Source organism: Onychomys torridus, chromosome 13, assembly GCF_903995425.1.
Source record: "Onychomys torridus chromosome 13, mOncTor1.1, whole genome shotgun sequence".
NCBI lineage: Eukaryota > Metazoa > Chordata > Mammalia > Rodentia > Cricetidae > Onychomys > Onychomys torridus.
Genome location: NC_050455.1, coordinates 24,710,705 through 24,727,223, shown reverse-complemented (window position 1 = coordinate 24,727,223; position 16,519 = coordinate 24,710,705). Strand labels below are relative to the sequence as shown.

The following is a 16,519-nucleotide window of genomic DNA, read 5'->3' as shown; positions in this document are numbered from 1 at the left end:
AAACCCTGTCTCAAAAAATAAACAGACAAACAAACAAACAAAAAAAACAGCAACAAAAAAAGGAGCTGTTCATTTGGCTTTGAGTACAAAAAGAGATATTCCCAGGCCCTCTCTGGAGTACACTTCTATTGAGGACCACACACCTTTCATAGTCTGGAAACGAACCACTATTTTAAGCTATGATTGTTAAATGTATGTACATGTGGTTCTAGTAACTTCATGCCTGTACCTTGTATCATTAGTTAGAACTATCTTTGCTCCTATGAAATTATTTTTGTCTTAAACTTTGATATTTAATACATCCACTAACCTTGTATTTGGGGGGAGGGATATATCTTCTTCATCCTTCTTTCAGTCTTTATTAACGTTATATTCTAGATACATCTTTTATTCTACAGCATGTAGTTGGACTTTGTGTGTAGATATGTGTATGTGGTATGTTTTACTTTTCTATTGCTGTGAAGAGAGACAATGACTTATAAAAGAAGGCATTTAATTGGGCTTGCTTACAGTTTCAGAGGGTGAGTCCATGACCATCATGGTGGAGAACATGGCGGTAGGCAGGCAGGCATGGTTCTGGGGCTGGAGCTAAAAGCTTTCATCCTGATTTGCAAGTTGGAAGCAGAGAGACAGAGTGACTAGGTCTGGCATGGGCTTTGAAACTTCCAAGTCCACCCCAGTGACATGCCTCCTTCAACAAGGAGGTTCAACAACCTCATAATCTTTCTGAAAACAGTTACACCAGGTTGGGGAGGGGAGAGCAAGCATTCAAATATGGGAGCCTAAAGGCCATTCTTACTCAAATGACCACATGCTATAAATGTGTTTGTGCACTCTTGTGTGCTCTCTTATGCCTGTGGAGGCTGGAGTTTGACCCTGGGTGTCTTCCTCAGTGGTTCTCCATTGTATTTTTATTTTAAAGATCAATTTATTTTATTTTGTGTATGTGAATGTTTTATGTGCCTGGTGCTCTTGGAAGTCAGGAGAAAGCTTTGGATCCCATAGAACTGGAGGGCACAGTTGTGAGCCACCTTGTAGGAGCTGGGAATTGACCCCAACAGAGCTCTTAACTGCTGAGCCATCTCTCCAACCCTCCACTTCATTTTTTGAGACAGGGCCTCACATAAGCCAGGCTGTCTTAAATTCCGTCTGTAGCTGAGGGTGGCCGTGAACTTCTGGTCTTCCCGCCTCCACCTCCTGAGGGCTGGGGTTGCAGACATGTACCACCAGGACGAGCATATTGCCAGTTTTGTGATTCTGCCTTCTAAGAGCAGTTAGTTTTACAATTTTTTAAAATGTTTTTATTCATATCTAATTATCAGCAAATTTCATCATTATATGTCCAAGTATGATTTGTTTTAATATGTCCTCTTTGGCTCTCCATGTGCTATTTTAATCTACAGACTTCAGCTATGGAAATCTTCTGGTTTATTACCAGTGCTGTGCGCTTCATTGGCTCTCCCCCATACTCTCTATTTGCGGATGATATTAGGCCATCTGCTTCTAACATCTTTCCAGTGTTCTTCCTTCCTCCTTTTCCCATGTCAGATGGATAATGTGCTGACATCATAACAAAGTTTGAGCAGACACATCTCACACAACAGCATGAAAACCCAGTCATCACACTTAGAAAACACAAAAGGATCTCTTTTTAAGTGTCTTTGTCTTTATGTCTTTCTGGATGATTTCATTCACTTGACAGATTTTTTTTTCTTAAGTGTGTTTAGTGTGTTTATCACATCCATGAAGTTTTTAATATTAGATGACTGTATTTTTCACTTCTGGGAGTTTCCTGCTAAGTATTGCTTCAATTGAATTGAAATTTTCATTATGTAGCATTTTGATTATTGTTCAGTTAAAATGACTTAAATTTTTATTGTGGATTCTTTGATTCATATGCAATTCTATTTCTCAATTTCCAAATACAGTGGAAAGTTTCTAGTCAGTGTTTTTGTTATGAACATTAAGGTTGTGGCCAGGTAACTGCCCTTGATTCCTAGTCATTTGAAATGATTGAGGTTTCCTATGTGGTTGGTTTTCTGTTATGGTTTGGATGAATGCCCCTATAGGTCTGTGTGTTAGAGGCTTGGGCAGCAGGATGGCACTCTTTGGAAGTAGTCAACCCTTGGTGGGGGGCACAAGTGGGCAATGCCATTGAGATATTCCCTGAAAGTGGATTGTGGGGCCACAGGTAATGGGTAATGCCTTTGACATGTCCCCTGGAAGTGGATTGTGGGACTACATGCAGTCTCTGCTTGCTTCCTGGCTCATAAGTTCAGTGGTTTGCACCACTTACATGTGCCTTGTGCTTACCAGAGACCGAGAGCAATGGACTGGGACCTCCAGAATTATGAATCAAAATATCCCTTTTCTCTTTATAAATTGACTCCCTCGGATATTGCATTATAATAATGTGATGCTGACTAATAGTGTAAATTCTTCTTTTGTAAATGTCCTACGTATATATGTCTAAAAAGAATGTGCGTTCAGTTCTCTGAGAACAGAGTATCTCCGTCTCACTTAATCCCGTTCCTTCACATACGTTAAGACTTGGTGATAGTGTAGAAACGGTATGCATTTATGCAAACCGTGCTTCATATTGTGAAGTCTTATTTTCCTTACCTTGGCTAGCCGAATTGTTACAGCACTGTTGTTCTCCTGAGCCACAAGCCCAGCCCCCAGTCACAAGGCATTCATGGATAATCAGCAGTTGTTCATTTTGTGACTTAGCTGTTTGTTAATATGGTTGTTAAATACATTTTTAAATTTAGAGCAGGTTGTTAAAATGTAAGCCAAACCTATATGTAAGTCAAACCTATGTGTGTTATACATATATGTATCTGTGTGTGTTTACATATTTATTATGTACACACTACATGTAGAAATGCAGATATTATGTAAGGTGTCTAATTCCATTTGTGTAAAAATGTCATAATTTTGTTCTTCAATGAGTATTTTCTCTGGCTATGGAATTCTAGAGATGGCATTTACTTTAACAGGTAACATGCATTCTATTGTGCCTTCCTCCCATTGTTCCTGTTGAAAGACCCTTCCCCACATCTAATCTTAAGACTTTCTCCAGAAGTTTCTGTTAGTTTGCATGACTACATGTGTAGTTGTAACTAATATGTATTTGTTAAACTTCTTCAGTCTGAATGTGTTTCTTTCTAGACTATTCCCAGCCATCTTGAAAAGATCACTTCTGTGTTTCTCTTATTCTTGGGGCTCCCACTAACTGTATGTTGGGCCTTCTTTCTTGGTTGTCCTGTGTTTTAACGTGTTTCCTTCATTTTTTTTTTTTCTATAGCATATCCCTGCTGCAGTCTGAATAGTTTTGTGTAGCTTGTTTTTCTGTTTACTTACATTCCCTCCGCTGCGTCAAATCTACTGTGGAATCTGCCCATTAAATATTTAGCCATGGACTTAGAATTCTAATTTTAGAAGTTCTGTTTCTGATGCTGGAATCTGGTGTCTTTTTCATAGCTTCTCGGTCACTGTGCACACTTGCGAGGCTGCCCGTGTGGAGGGCGGTCAGCACAGGCCTCCCGCCGCGGCCCAGCTCCGCAGCCGCCATTTGCACTGTGCCGTCTCCCCCTTGTGCTTACTCTTCTCTTCTGCTCACTTTTTGTTTGCTTGCTTTTGTCCCTTTGGTGTTTTGAGACAGTCTGGACCTGTAGCTCAGGCTGTCTCTGAACTCACTATATAGCCCAGGGTGGCCTCACACTTGCAGCTGTTCCTTGGTGTTGGAACTATAGGCCTGACCAAAATCATTTGAATCCCGTCGGGAAAGATTCTTCTTCTAGAAAGGATTGTTGCTGTCTTCGGGCTGGTGTCTGCAGTTAGTAATCCAGGACAACCGCCCATGAAGCTCACGGCTTGCCACGTCCCGGGTGCTCCCGGGACGGAAAGGCCACAGGGAGGCTGGCTGCAGCTTGAATGGCGCACCTCAGGCCTGTGCGCTCCACCCACTCTTCATACCTGTTGTCCAGTTACTGCTCACATGGTTGCTCTGAGTCACTTTAACTAGGACCCGAGTCGTTAAACTCTAGGATAAATGTGGAGAAGATTCCCATGTTGGGAAGTGACTCTTGTCTTTACCAAATTTACTTTTTACTCTGTTTGGTTGAAGAAGCCCAAAATCAGTTTCACTGACTCTGACTACCCGGCCTTGAGCTTCAGTACTACCCTTCCATCCCCAGGTCCCTCTTTCTCCACGCTTGGTCTAGTGGCTTCCATGGTTTGTTGCTTTTCTTTTTTGTTTACGTAGCTTCTCGGGTTAGCCTCAGATGTTCAATCAGTCCTGCACTAGCATCCAGTATGATGGGAATTTTGTTGCTTTTTAATGCTATTGAGAAGATTTTTTGAGGGGATTACATAGCAAGACTTTATTTGGAATGTATCAAAAGCAAAGCCTTTTCCAAGTTAAAATATAATTGTGTCATGTGCATCTTTCCTCCTGTCTCTTCTCTCTCAAACCTTCCCATGCTACTTCTCAATGAGAACATTAAAAGATATACACCATGGTTTTTCCAAAAGATAGATGTGTCTGAATATTATTGGAAATAGCCATTGGCTATTGATAGAAACAAACAACTAAAGCCCAAGAATCAAACAAAAATCAAACACCACTAGCTACATTACTGAAGTCTTATTATTTCTAGTATCTATTCAGTTTTGTTTTTTTAAACTTACCTGATCATAATATCTACAAGCAATGTTAAACCCTGTTTTAACTGTAGTGGTCCTAACAGGTACTTTTATTTATATTTGTTCTTGACCAGAATGATTTCTATGTGTTTAATGATGGGGCATGATGCTGGCATTTAATTGTGTTTGTATATATGCTTTATCTGTGTATGTGTTTTTATTTGCTTAAGTAGGTAGGTATAAAATAGTGTGTGTGTGTGTGTGTGTGTGTGTGTGTGTGTGTGTGTGCATGCGCGCATTTCACTTTCATCAAGGGGCTATATTGGGAATTTATGATTAATTTTATTTATTTTCCCATCAGTTATAATATAATATTCCTCTGTGCCTTTTTTGGTGAGCTTACTTGTATATTATCTAACAGAGAATCATCCCTGCATTTTTGTAATGAGTGTTCTTGGTTGTTGTATTTGTTGTATATTGCTACTTAACAAATTACTACAAACTTAGGGATTATAAGCACTGCACAGGTGTTCTGTCACAGTCTCTGAGGGTCAGGAGTTCAAATCTGATTTAACTATGTCCTCTGAGCTTTTGTAGCCCAGAGTGTCACCTGAAGCTTGAGTCTTATGTGGGATTTGATGGGGAAGCATCTTCCTCTGAGCTTGTATGGTTGTGAGCAGAATTCAGTTCTTTGTAGACTGTCAGACTAACATCTGACATAGCATGCTTTGTTCTTGCTGGAAGTTTCTCTCAGCTCCTTGTCACATGTCACCTCAGTAACCTGCTCACACCATGCCAGTTTGTTTCTTCAAATAGGCAGTGGGCTGTTGCAAAGACTCAGTGGGTGAAAGTGTTTGCTGTGGAAACCTAGGGACCTTAGTTTGATATCCAGGACCCATGCTGGAAGGAGAGAACCAACACCTAAATGTTGTCCTTGCTCATCACATGCATATGCTTATACACACACACACACATACACACAAACACACACACACACACACAAATTTTTAATTAAAAGGCATCTTTTAAAAAAGCCACTAAGGAATAGCATTTCTCAGCAAGACAGATATGTGTGCTTGTGTGTGATGGTGCATGTATGTGTGCAGTGTACATCTATGCCTGTGGATGCCAGTGGTAACCTTGAATGTTCTTGATCAGGAGCTATCCACCTTGTTTCTTGGGCTAGTATCTCACTAGCATCCCTGGGACTCACTGATGAGGCCAGTAAGACCCAAGGAGCCTCCTGTCTCCACCTCCCAGCATTAGGATTATGTGTGTACCACTATGAGTAGTCATGTGCTTGCTAGGTATCAAATCCAGGCCCTCCTGCTTACGTGACAGTAACTAGACCGTTAGTCTTTGTGGTCTAATCACAGCCATCTTGTCACCTTTACTATGTTCTGTTAGTGAGAGGCAAGTCATACATCATACTCTAAATAGGGATGTATGGTTTCAATCTATACATTATGAATTTGGCTGCAAGTAATAGAAAATGGCATAAATGTTTATTTCTTTCCCGTGTAACTTCAGGTCAGATGCCCAGGGTAGGTGGTAGCTCTTCCTCAGGTAGACCCTGGGGTCTTCAGTTCCTTCCAGTCACACTATGATGCCATCTCTAAGAAGTTTCCTTTTCCTCCAGAGATCAGGGAAGCTCTCTTGAGAGTTTCTTGGGGAGGGTATCAGAGACTGTCAACACTTCCGATTGTGTCATATTGGCCCAAACTAAGTTCCATGGCCAGCCCTAGCTGCTAAGGAGTTGAGAAAGAAATGAAGTCTTTATTTGTTCAGCAGAAATTCTACTGCTGTGGAGGCATGCAGAAACAGATCGTGGGCGCCACTGAGAGTTTCTACTGCATGTAGCTTTGAGTAAAATAAGGGCTATTTGTTCTGTGCTTTGAAAAAAAAAAAGTCATAAAGTTCCCTGGTTTTTGAAATTTGAAAAGAGAAGGCATTATCAGTGACTCAGATTCCTTTTTTTTTTTTTTTTCAATTTAGTGCCAGTATATTTTTATTTTTGTAGCACTAGGAATTGAACCCAGGGCATTGTCTATGCCAAGTACATGTTCCACCAGTGTAAGGGTTCATCTTCATCATCAGCCCTTACTGGATTTGGAATCACCCAAAAGATGCACCTCTGGGGGGTGTCTGTGAGAGAGTATGTAGAGAGATTGAACTGAGGAAGACCCACACAGAATTTGGTGGGAGCATCCATTGGCAGGGGAGAATGTAAGCTAAGCGTCAATATCCATCTCTCTGCTTCCTGACTGCAGACACAGAGTTAGTACAGCCATATCTTCCCACTGCGATGGGCGTAAGCTGTAAACTAGACATTCTCCCCTCATAGGCTACTGCTTCTCTCTTCTTCTGGGGGCTGGGGGTGAGGACTTTCCATATAATAAGACATTTAGTCAACATAACGACCTAAGGTAACAGTGTCCTGGCTTTACAGAGGACATTATCCTAAGGCCCACAGGTAATCTGTGGAAGAGTTAACTGTAAACTCAGATGGCCAAAACTATGTTCTTCTGTAGTGTGAAGATCTGACAGATTCTTACAGAGAGGGATGTTCCTCTGAGTGTTTTGAATGAGGTCTCTTGTATCTTTATTGGTTATACAACATTTGAATCTGATATTGGGAGATTATGGAGAATGATACGAAGAGAGAAGAGTTGAGATTTCTTATAGAACCATAAGCCCAGGCATGGCACTGCCCGTAATGGGCTGGACCCTGCCCCATTCATCACTAATTAAGAAAATGCCCTTCAGGTTTGCCTGCAGCCTGATCTCATGAAGGCCGCTTCCTCCCAGATGACACTAGCTTGTATCAAGTTGACATAAAACTAGCCAGCACAGGAGGTGACTGTGAGCCTCTCTCAGCCTAAGCCTCACTAGCAGCTCCATAATTGCAGGCTGTCCCCATTGGAGGTCCGCACTGAAAACAGCACTGACCATCCTGTTAGGGGGTAGGGAGGTAACTCAGATGGTGATGTGCACAAGGACCTGAGTTCAGATCCTCAGCACCGTGCAAAAAGCCAGGATGTGGCATTGCGGGTCTGTAAACCCAGTGCTAGGGGAGCAGACACAGGAGGATCCTCAGGGCTTGCCAGCCAGCCAGCTTAGCTGAATTAGGTGGGCTCCAGGTTTAGTGAGAGACCTTGTCTATAAAAAAAAAAAAATGTGTGTGTAGCACGTGCACGCATACACACACACACACACACACACACACACACACACACACACCATGTGGGAAGAAAGAAATAACCCTGATTTGACTGGAGCAAATGTCTTTATAAAACACCATGTCCCTTCTGAGAGGCAGCATTTCTCTGGTATTAAAGTCACAAGGCCATACTGGGACTCTTGCAATGCACTTCTGAGCCTCCCATCAAGCCCTTCTTAACGTTTTATTTGTTGAATTCTGATCAGCTAAAAGTCTCTTTCCCAACTCCACTCCTGCTGGTAACAGTGTCCATTACTGAGAGAGAGGAATGGCAAAGGCCAGGGAGAGGGCAGTCATTGAAAGATGGCAGGAAATACTGACCCTGTGCCCTACTGATCAGCATCGTGCTTTTCAGCCCTGCACTGACATTTTGGTGGGGGAGCCCCAGTTTCTGGAAGTTGCCTGTATCTCATTATCTCAGAAGTACAGTATGTCTAATGAGCACCATTGAGTAAAGAGGGCGGCATGAGACTCCAGAACAGAGGATCTTTATACTGGACCACCCATAACCCCTTTGTTTCAGGGAACTCTCCAAGAGGACTTCCCTGGCTCTTTCCCCACTGCATTTCACTTGCATACACAACCTTGAGGATTAAGGCCAATTGGTTTCTATCCCATTTTCTCTCCACTTTACTCTGCATTTAATCAGTTGCTGTGGCTCCATCACCACACAGCCAGGCTGCTGGGAAAAGATCAGAGCTAGACCCCAGGACTCTAGCCTTCACCCAGAGCATCTGGTCACCAGGCCAGAACGCACATTGTCTGGGGCCATCCTACACTAACTGGAACGAACGTGCAGATGATTTAGACCATAGAGACTACTGTCCTGGACTCTTCTCTGCACAGACCCACAAAATGAGAAGAATACAGAAAACTGGGCTTATTAGAAGGAAACAAAGCAAAAGATAGCGGAAAACCAGCTGGAAAGCGTATGAGAAATAAAATGAAACCACCTGTCCAGTTCCCAGGAGCCCTCTCTCGGTTACCTCTGTAATTAGCTAGTCATTTTGGTTTCCACAACAGGATGTTAAGACCAAAGACTGGGAGTTCTGGGGATCCTAGAGGGCCTACACCATAGTGGTTACTCTGGCACCCACACTCTAAGCAAGTGTCGTTTTAAAATCTTATTTTGAGGAGAAACTCCTTTGGGTTAGCGTAGACCCTACTTAGAGGGGGAGCCAAGACTCAAAGAGAAGAAGCAAAGGCCAAGGAGAAGATGGCCCAGAAGTAAGTTTGTGGAACATTTCTCAGCCAGGAAGATGGTGCGAATGGGTAAGCTTTGGAGCATACATGTGTCACTTAATATGGAATCCTGGTTGCTTAGATGCCTTTGCCAAAGAGCTGAGAACAGCTGATCGGTGGCTGGGTGGAAGGCCTCACTTCCCACTCAGTGCCTCTGCTAAAGAGATTCGTTCAAAACCACTGAGCCAGCTGGCAGCAGTATGCAGAAATGAGTCAGAAGCCCAGCTTTCAGGCTAGGCTCTGGCTCGCATGTGGCATTTCTTGCCCAGTTAGAGAACCCCTAGGACATGAAGGGATGTGTCCCTAAGGATCTCACAAAGTCCCTTCCCAGCCCTGTGACTCATTAGGAATGTTTACTTTGTAAAGGTGAGAAACTGTTGGAGGTTGATCAAGAAAGGGGGTGCTTAGTGGGGCAGCTGGGCATGCTATACAGAGTTCAATCTGGTCCCAGCCTCCCCATCTCTCCTTCCCTGCCCTCTTTTCCTGCTGTCTCCATATTCCCCTCTGCTGCTCTAGCCTGTCCACAGATAGGCCTGATGACCACGGGGAACCTTTCTCTTGCTGTGGCTGCCCTTGATCCTGTGTTTTTGAAGTCTGTACATGAAGACTTACCAAAGCCATGCAGCTGAGAGATGGCAAAGACTTGTTTTCCCATGGACTGTGGTTGATTAGTGTCTGAGTTAATTTACCTAAACGTTGTATCTTCGACTCTGATTGGTAATGTCATCACATGGCTCAAAGTGCCAAGGGCACCAAGGCGGGTGCTGACACTCAGGGCCTGCCCTGAGCTTACCAGGTCCCTTCTCTTCAAGGCAGCAACAGTTGCTGTTTCTGCCAGAGATGCTCATTCATATTTGAGTCATTTTTACATAAAAGGCAAACACATGATTCCTCTTTGTTACTAAGTTCTTTTTATTTAATTAACTTTTTAGGTGGTGTGCAAAATAATGAGTTTTGTGTTAGTATTTATATATATATATACTCTTGTACTTTGCTCATTTATAGATACGAGTCTATAATGACTCATTATATATTTTGAACGTCATGTTTTATCAATCTATGAAGATGTTCTTAGGAGGTAATTTGTAATTATAAAATGTCTTAGAAGTTTTTAGGGAATGCTTACATTGACACATTTTAAAATGACGGTGCTCTAGTTAATTAGACTTATTACTAGGCAAAATTTATTGTTCAGATAAAGGAGGTATTTGATTGTTGTGTCTATGAAATGATTCCTGGTGGCTTTTTAAAGCCAGTATGACTCACAAAGCATCTTTGATGTTAAGTTTGGAACGACTGTCATTAGTTCTGATTGGGAGTTTGTGTAATTCACGATCTTAGTTTGAAAGCTGTGAAGGCATAAAGAGGCTGCATGCCAGGCTGCCTTGCTGCAGTGCATCCTTCTGGGAGCATTCTTTAAGAACCAGTGCAGGTCCATGGAGGTAGACCCATCCACCATGACCTGTAGACTCTGGACAGGCATGAGCTGTGACCTCGTTGCTGTAAAAAGAGTGAAGAGCCCTGTGTTGAAACCCACTGGTAACTTAGGCATGCTTCCCAGACCCAGGAGGTTGATTGGCTAGGCCCTGGCTGCTTCTCTGCTTGTCTTCAGGATTAGGGAATGAGTTGGGGGAACCCCAAGTATTGTCAGGAGAGCTAATATTGCTTTTAGAAGAGCTGGGCTGCTTCTATAAGGGAAAAGCCGTATTTCTTGTCCTGTAGAGGAGTGGGAGGGTCGAGACTCATATTGGCCAGCTGGGGACTTCAGAGGTCCTGAATGCTAAAACAGTGTCCCCTCTTCCCTCCTGAATAGATTATTTAAAATAAAGGTAACTTTAAACTTTATGTAAATTAAGTCCACTAGTCCCAAGATGATGACTAATTAGATTTCTTAAAATAATGTATAAAATATCAAATCAGCTCCATTTTTCCCTCACATTTTTGGGGTGTCCATGTGTCCATCCATCAGGAGATGGGTTGACTGCCATTCAACTCTGGGAGTGACTGATTCTCCAAGGGTCTGCCTTCCTCTTCAAGTTTGTTTTTGGTGGGGGCAGAATTATGTCAAGAATCCTGAAGTTTCTTTCTTTTTTTTTTTTTTTAAGTTTTTATTTAAAAGTATCTTTATCCAAACAAAAAATTAAAATATCTCTGAAAATTTTTTTCAAGAAACACATTTTGTTTTTTTAGTATACCATGATGAAATCAGTCTTAATTTCAGTTCAACTAGTGTGTAAAAACACACAGTGAGTGATTATTAGTCCCTGAAGGAGGCAAGACAGATGGAGCCCAGAATGGAATTGGCTCTATGATTAATTGGATCCTTAAAGAGTGGAATAGAGTTAAAGCTGATCCGGCCCAATCAGAGCCTTGCGGCGTCTGGTGCTGTCCTGGTGCTGCTGTCCTGAGGAGAGAAAAGGGCACCGTGGCCCAGATTCGTTCTCTACTGAAATGGACGGGCTATATGCAGCAGACAGCTGCCATTTTTAAACCTCGGTGCAGGCTCATTGAAATGGAGACAAACACGATTAGAACCAGATCACAGGCATTTGAGCAAGTTGTCTCCTAGATCAATCAGAGCCCATGATTTGTTCTGAGGGTTCTTTATCATTAGAGTAAATCACTGAAACTCAGACACATCTGGAGCTGTCCAGCTAGGAGCAGGGGAGAGGAGAGCTGAGAGCTGCCTGGAGTTGGAACTGTGTTTAATTCCAGATTGCTTTCCGTCTTTGGGGGCAGGAATCTGCCAGAGATGATTGTAATGTAATTTTGTGCCTGTTCTCTCTGTCTCTGTCTCTGTCTCTCTCTGTCTCTGTCTCTGTCTCTCTCTGTCTCTCTCTCTCTGTCTCTCTCTCTCTCTCTGTCTCTGTGTCTCTCTCTGTCTCTGTCTCTGTCTCTCTCTCTCTCTCTTTCCCCAGCAAGATGCATTATGTATAGATTCAAAATAACTAACTGCCTCTTCGCCTCTTCTCCATAGTGAATAGATGGGTGTGTTCTTTTTTAATGTTTGGAGCAAACAGGCACCTAGGACAGCTGCTGCCTGTGGGGGCCTTCAAAGCAGGGAGAAGGCCTGAAGCTGTAGGGATCACAGTCCTGTTCATTACCAAGTCTGTGAGGACCACGGGTGCCATGGGGTCTTGCTAGCCTGGTGTCTGCCTTCAAAGCCAGGCAGAGTCGAGGGAGGGAGGGAGCCACTTCCCTCCTAGCACACCATCACTGACCAGTCTTAGCCAGATCAGAGATGGACCACGAGACTGGGGCCCAGGAGACAGGGTGACTCTGACCTGAGTTCAGAAGACTGACATGGGGATACAGACTCAGTTCTACAGAAAGCTCATGATAAGTTCTCATTTTATTTCTCTGGGATTTTAAGGTTCTTTGTTTAAAAACAAGAGAAGTTGATAGCTAAGGCTCTTGCTGGCCCCAGAAATGTGCCAGTGAGTGAGGTGTCTTTCAAGTGCTGGTCCCCATGCCAAGGCTCTGGCAGCATGGGGCTGTAGCCGGTAAAGCCTTACTGCACAGGCAAGGTTCACCTCTACCTTTGAACTGTGCTGTTTCTCTCTCCAGTTTTTTCCATTTTGGGTTCCTGTGAGTCAGGCTGCAGGCAGCTCATTTACATAAGAGTCAACCAGAAGGAAAGCAGTTGAAGTCTGCTTTCATTTTGTGGTGGGAGGTGTTTTCCTGTTGAATCGCTAACCAGGCAGGTCAGTGGAAATCAAGGGATCTCACTTATCCCTAGATGGGAAACAGCACAACATGAGGGTGAGAAGAGAGGAAGAAAGGAGAAAGAACGGAGGGATTCATCCTCACTGCTCTTCTCACACCGAGCACACTTAAAAGGCGGTATTCCCCAGGGAAGGAGGGGAGGTTCCTTGCTTCTGAATTAGCAGTGTTAAAACCAAGACCCATGCCTAACCCTTGTGTTGTGAGGCATCTACCAGAGAAGACAACTTGAACACAGACAGGTTCAAGACAATAGAAAGTCTTTACTAGCCAGCCAGTGCCTCCATTGGGTGGTTGGGACCTGAATACAGTCCCGAGTCTTTCTCAGGGTAAGCTTTAAGCCTCCAAACCACATTCTGGGTTAACAAAAAACAGCCAGAAGCAGAACTACAGAAGTCAAAAGGCAAGGTTAGTCCATTAAGAACTTCCACAGAGCTGTGCACTTTGGCGGATCGGGTCTTTGTTCTCATTTTGGCAGGAGGTGCTGACTGCATGCGGGTTCAAGGTCTAAATGGTAGGGCCATCATGGCGTCAGTTGTGCTAAGGTCTGGGGACTGTTACACCTGGGTCACAGTGAAGCTTCAGTTACCACTTCTATACTGCCATGTCCTGAGTCATCTTGACCTCACTGGCTACTCTGTGTCTTCCATGGAATTTTATTTTGCCTGTTTTGCTAAGGCCCCTTTTGTGAACAATAGCACTGAGAAGTATCTAATCCCTGAGTGTGAGACAACCCAGATGAGAGATGTGTCCTTCTCCAGTTCAGTCCAATAGGCCCCTGTCACAGCCTCACCTGGGCCCAACAGTAAGCAGCTCGCTTTTTTCTCTGCTTTTGACTGGGTCTAAGGTATGACAGGGGGCATGGCAATACTATTCCCGATTGCCTGGAACTTGGAGGCCTCAAGAACACAGAGGAGAGGGAAGCTTGGTGGTACGATATCAGTCTTCCCTTAGGACCACACAACCCCTGCCATCCAGGGTCTAGGGAGCTTCCTTAGGAGCCTGGTCCTTATTGTCCATCTGCCTAGGACACCGTTTCTCCTGGGGTTCTGGAAATGTTATTACTCTTTGCAGGGACCAGAGAACATTTAGACTTTTTATTCTGTTGGTTATATAAAGTGGAAGAGGATTTTTGCGGGGGGGGGGGGGTGTCTATTTTTTCTTTTTTTCTTTTTTTTTTTTTTTTTTTTTTTTGGTTTTTCGAGACAGTTTCTCTGTGTAGATTTGCGCCTTCCCTGGAACTCAACTTTGCAGCCTAGGCAGGCCTCGAACTCAGAGATCCACCTGCCTCTGCCTCCCGAGTGCTGGGATTAAAGTTGGGTGTTTTTCTTGGCTTTTGATTCCTTGAGCCTTCTTTGGAACCTATCCTCTAGGCCAGGGGAGCATTCTAGCTACCTTTTCTAGTCATCCAGTATAGTTCAGTGTGATTAAAAGCCTTTTGTTTTGATGTCCAGGGTGACACAACTCATAACCATCCTGTTCCCTGTCTGTGGGCAAGCTATGGACCAGTTGCCATGTGCACCATTTCCAACAGAGGTCACTCTCATGGGACGGGAGTTGGGGTCTGTCTGTGGGCCCTGGCAGGAGGGGTGCCAAAGAGGCTTGTGTGAGAGACTCCCTCTGCTTGGGCATCGTTAGCATCTGCATCCACAGTTCTTGCCAGGCCTCCCTCTTCCTCTTCTGGACCACTGTTCTCTGTTGTATCCAGGTGGGTACTCACTAGGGTAGACTGAGGTTGTAGGACGCGCATTTGCTCTGACATGCGTTTCCTGTCTTTGTCTCCGAGAGAAAACAGCCTTGCCCCCTTTCTGCATAGCGTTCTGGCCTCTGGGCTGCTTGCTGAATGTGATTCAGGAAGGGAAGGACTCAGCCAAGTTGCAGTCATGACTAAGGGCTTCCCGCCGAGAGAGATGCTTTGGAGAATTGTACCTGATGCTGTTTGCCACCATGGGTATTTGTTAAACAGTTTCCTTCATAAATGTCCCTAAAAAACCATACTGGGAAAGTCTCAGGACTGCAGATATGACATCCAGGGATGCAGAGGGACCGAAGAGCTAAAAACACCAGGGTCTCACTGACTAGGATAGCAACCCTGGCCAAATCCCCTGGCCTCTCACACTCTTATTAGGCAACAGGGAAGGTTTTGCTACAGATGCTGGGGCAGTGTGGACGTGAGATGCCGCTCTGAAGTGATGCAGTTGTCCTGGAAGAGGAATGTCCCAGTCTCTGCTGGGTGTTACTAGTAGTGACACTTGGGAATCAACAAGGCAGTGCTTAGGAGCTGCTGTGCTGTCCATGCTTTGTTTTCCTGTTGACTCTCACCTGTCCCTGGGCCTGCAGGGACCGAAGCAGCCTTCCCTGCACACCTCCTACTGGGAGGGAGGGAGGGAGTGTTGAGGTAGTGAGTGACCAGAGCTGAGGGGCAGGAGAAAGGCGTTTGGCCACTGTGCTTGCTTGCTCATAGCACACGGGCTAAGGGAAGGCAGCTCATCTGACAAATGTTTACTGAATTGCATCTCTGTTATTCTCTCGGGAGATAGGAAAATGCATTTGGCGCGGCTACTGCCTTGAAAATGTTTAGAGTTAGAGAAAGAAATGAAGAATGCTTAGAAATATGAGCACCTGTATGCCAGGCAACAAACCAAGACATTTGCCACAATCCTCATTGAATCAGGGCAAGTAAATACTCTTGTGAAGGAAGTACAATTATTATTTCTACTATATGCATGAAGAAACTGAGGCTTAAGAAGGTCTTGGCTAGGGTACGTAGATGGCCTGTGCTCCAGCCAAGATGGGAACCAGGCAGTGTGACTTTAAAGCCAAGCTCTTGCCACTGTGTTGTGCAAAATGGTGGTAAATATTGAGGAGGGGTGCCACACATATGGTCTTCTTTTCCACAGTCGTTTGTGTATTTGAGATACAGCCAGAGAGTACCCCATGCTTACCACTGGTCACTCTAATGTGGGTTCCTATTGTTTTCTCCGCCTGTGAGTCATAAACAGCTTATCCAGTCTATTATTGCCGTGTGCAGCAGGGCATGTCCCTCAGAAGGAAAACCCCAGGCTGTGAATCAGAAGTGGGCACCAGATAAGAAACTTGATGTCAGTGGTTCCCCAAGCCCAGGAAATGGCCCCTGTCAAGCACCCCTGCTGTGAGCTGGGTTTGGATTGATCCCTGGGAATGGTAGTTGGGGGTTCTCCTGTCCTCCTTGATTCGCTTGTCCCTTGAAGTCCTGGAGTGCTGCGTTCTCTTCACTGCTCGCTCACTGAGGCTCCCTTTGGGATTTGAGTGTCCAGCTCAGCTTCAAAATCGGAGACTCAGATGCTTCTCACCAGAAATACCCTTATGCCGTAGCCAGGTGTCCAGGGTGAGCCTCTGAGGCAAGCATGGGGCCGAGGCACTAGGAGAGGAGTCTGCCAACGTTGCTGAGCACAGAAGAGGACTGGAGCGTGGGCGAGCCGGTAAAGTGCGGTACTTTTGAGGAGCAATCCTTTATCACTTTTCAGCCACTTTAAAAATAGACCCAAAAATAGACCGACCCTTTCTCTTTAACTGGTACCACTTGTCATCTCTGCCCTCGTTCACACATGAACTATTCACGAGTATTTACTTACTCTCCCAGAGGCAACTCCATACATGTGCATGTAAATGTGCTCCTGCCTCAGAACATGCTGCCCGTGTCTTTTG

The 16,519-nt window shown here is 44.4% G+C and overlaps 1 protein-coding gene and 1 non-coding gene across 8 annotated transcripts in view; one reads left to right on the top strand and one right to left on the bottom strand.

Moving 5' to 3' along the window:
* The window catches only part of Sil1 (SIL1 nucleotide exchange factor), a 248,983-nt gene that overhangs the window by 202,250 nt on the left and 30,214 nt on the right, over window positions 1-16,519 (top strand). The window lies entirely within an intron of this gene.
* LOC118595099 lies at window positions 1,543-1,645 on the bottom strand. Its single transcript, XR_004946472.1, has one exon. It is a non-coding gene; the product is annotated as a small nucleolar RNA U13 (small nucleolar RNA).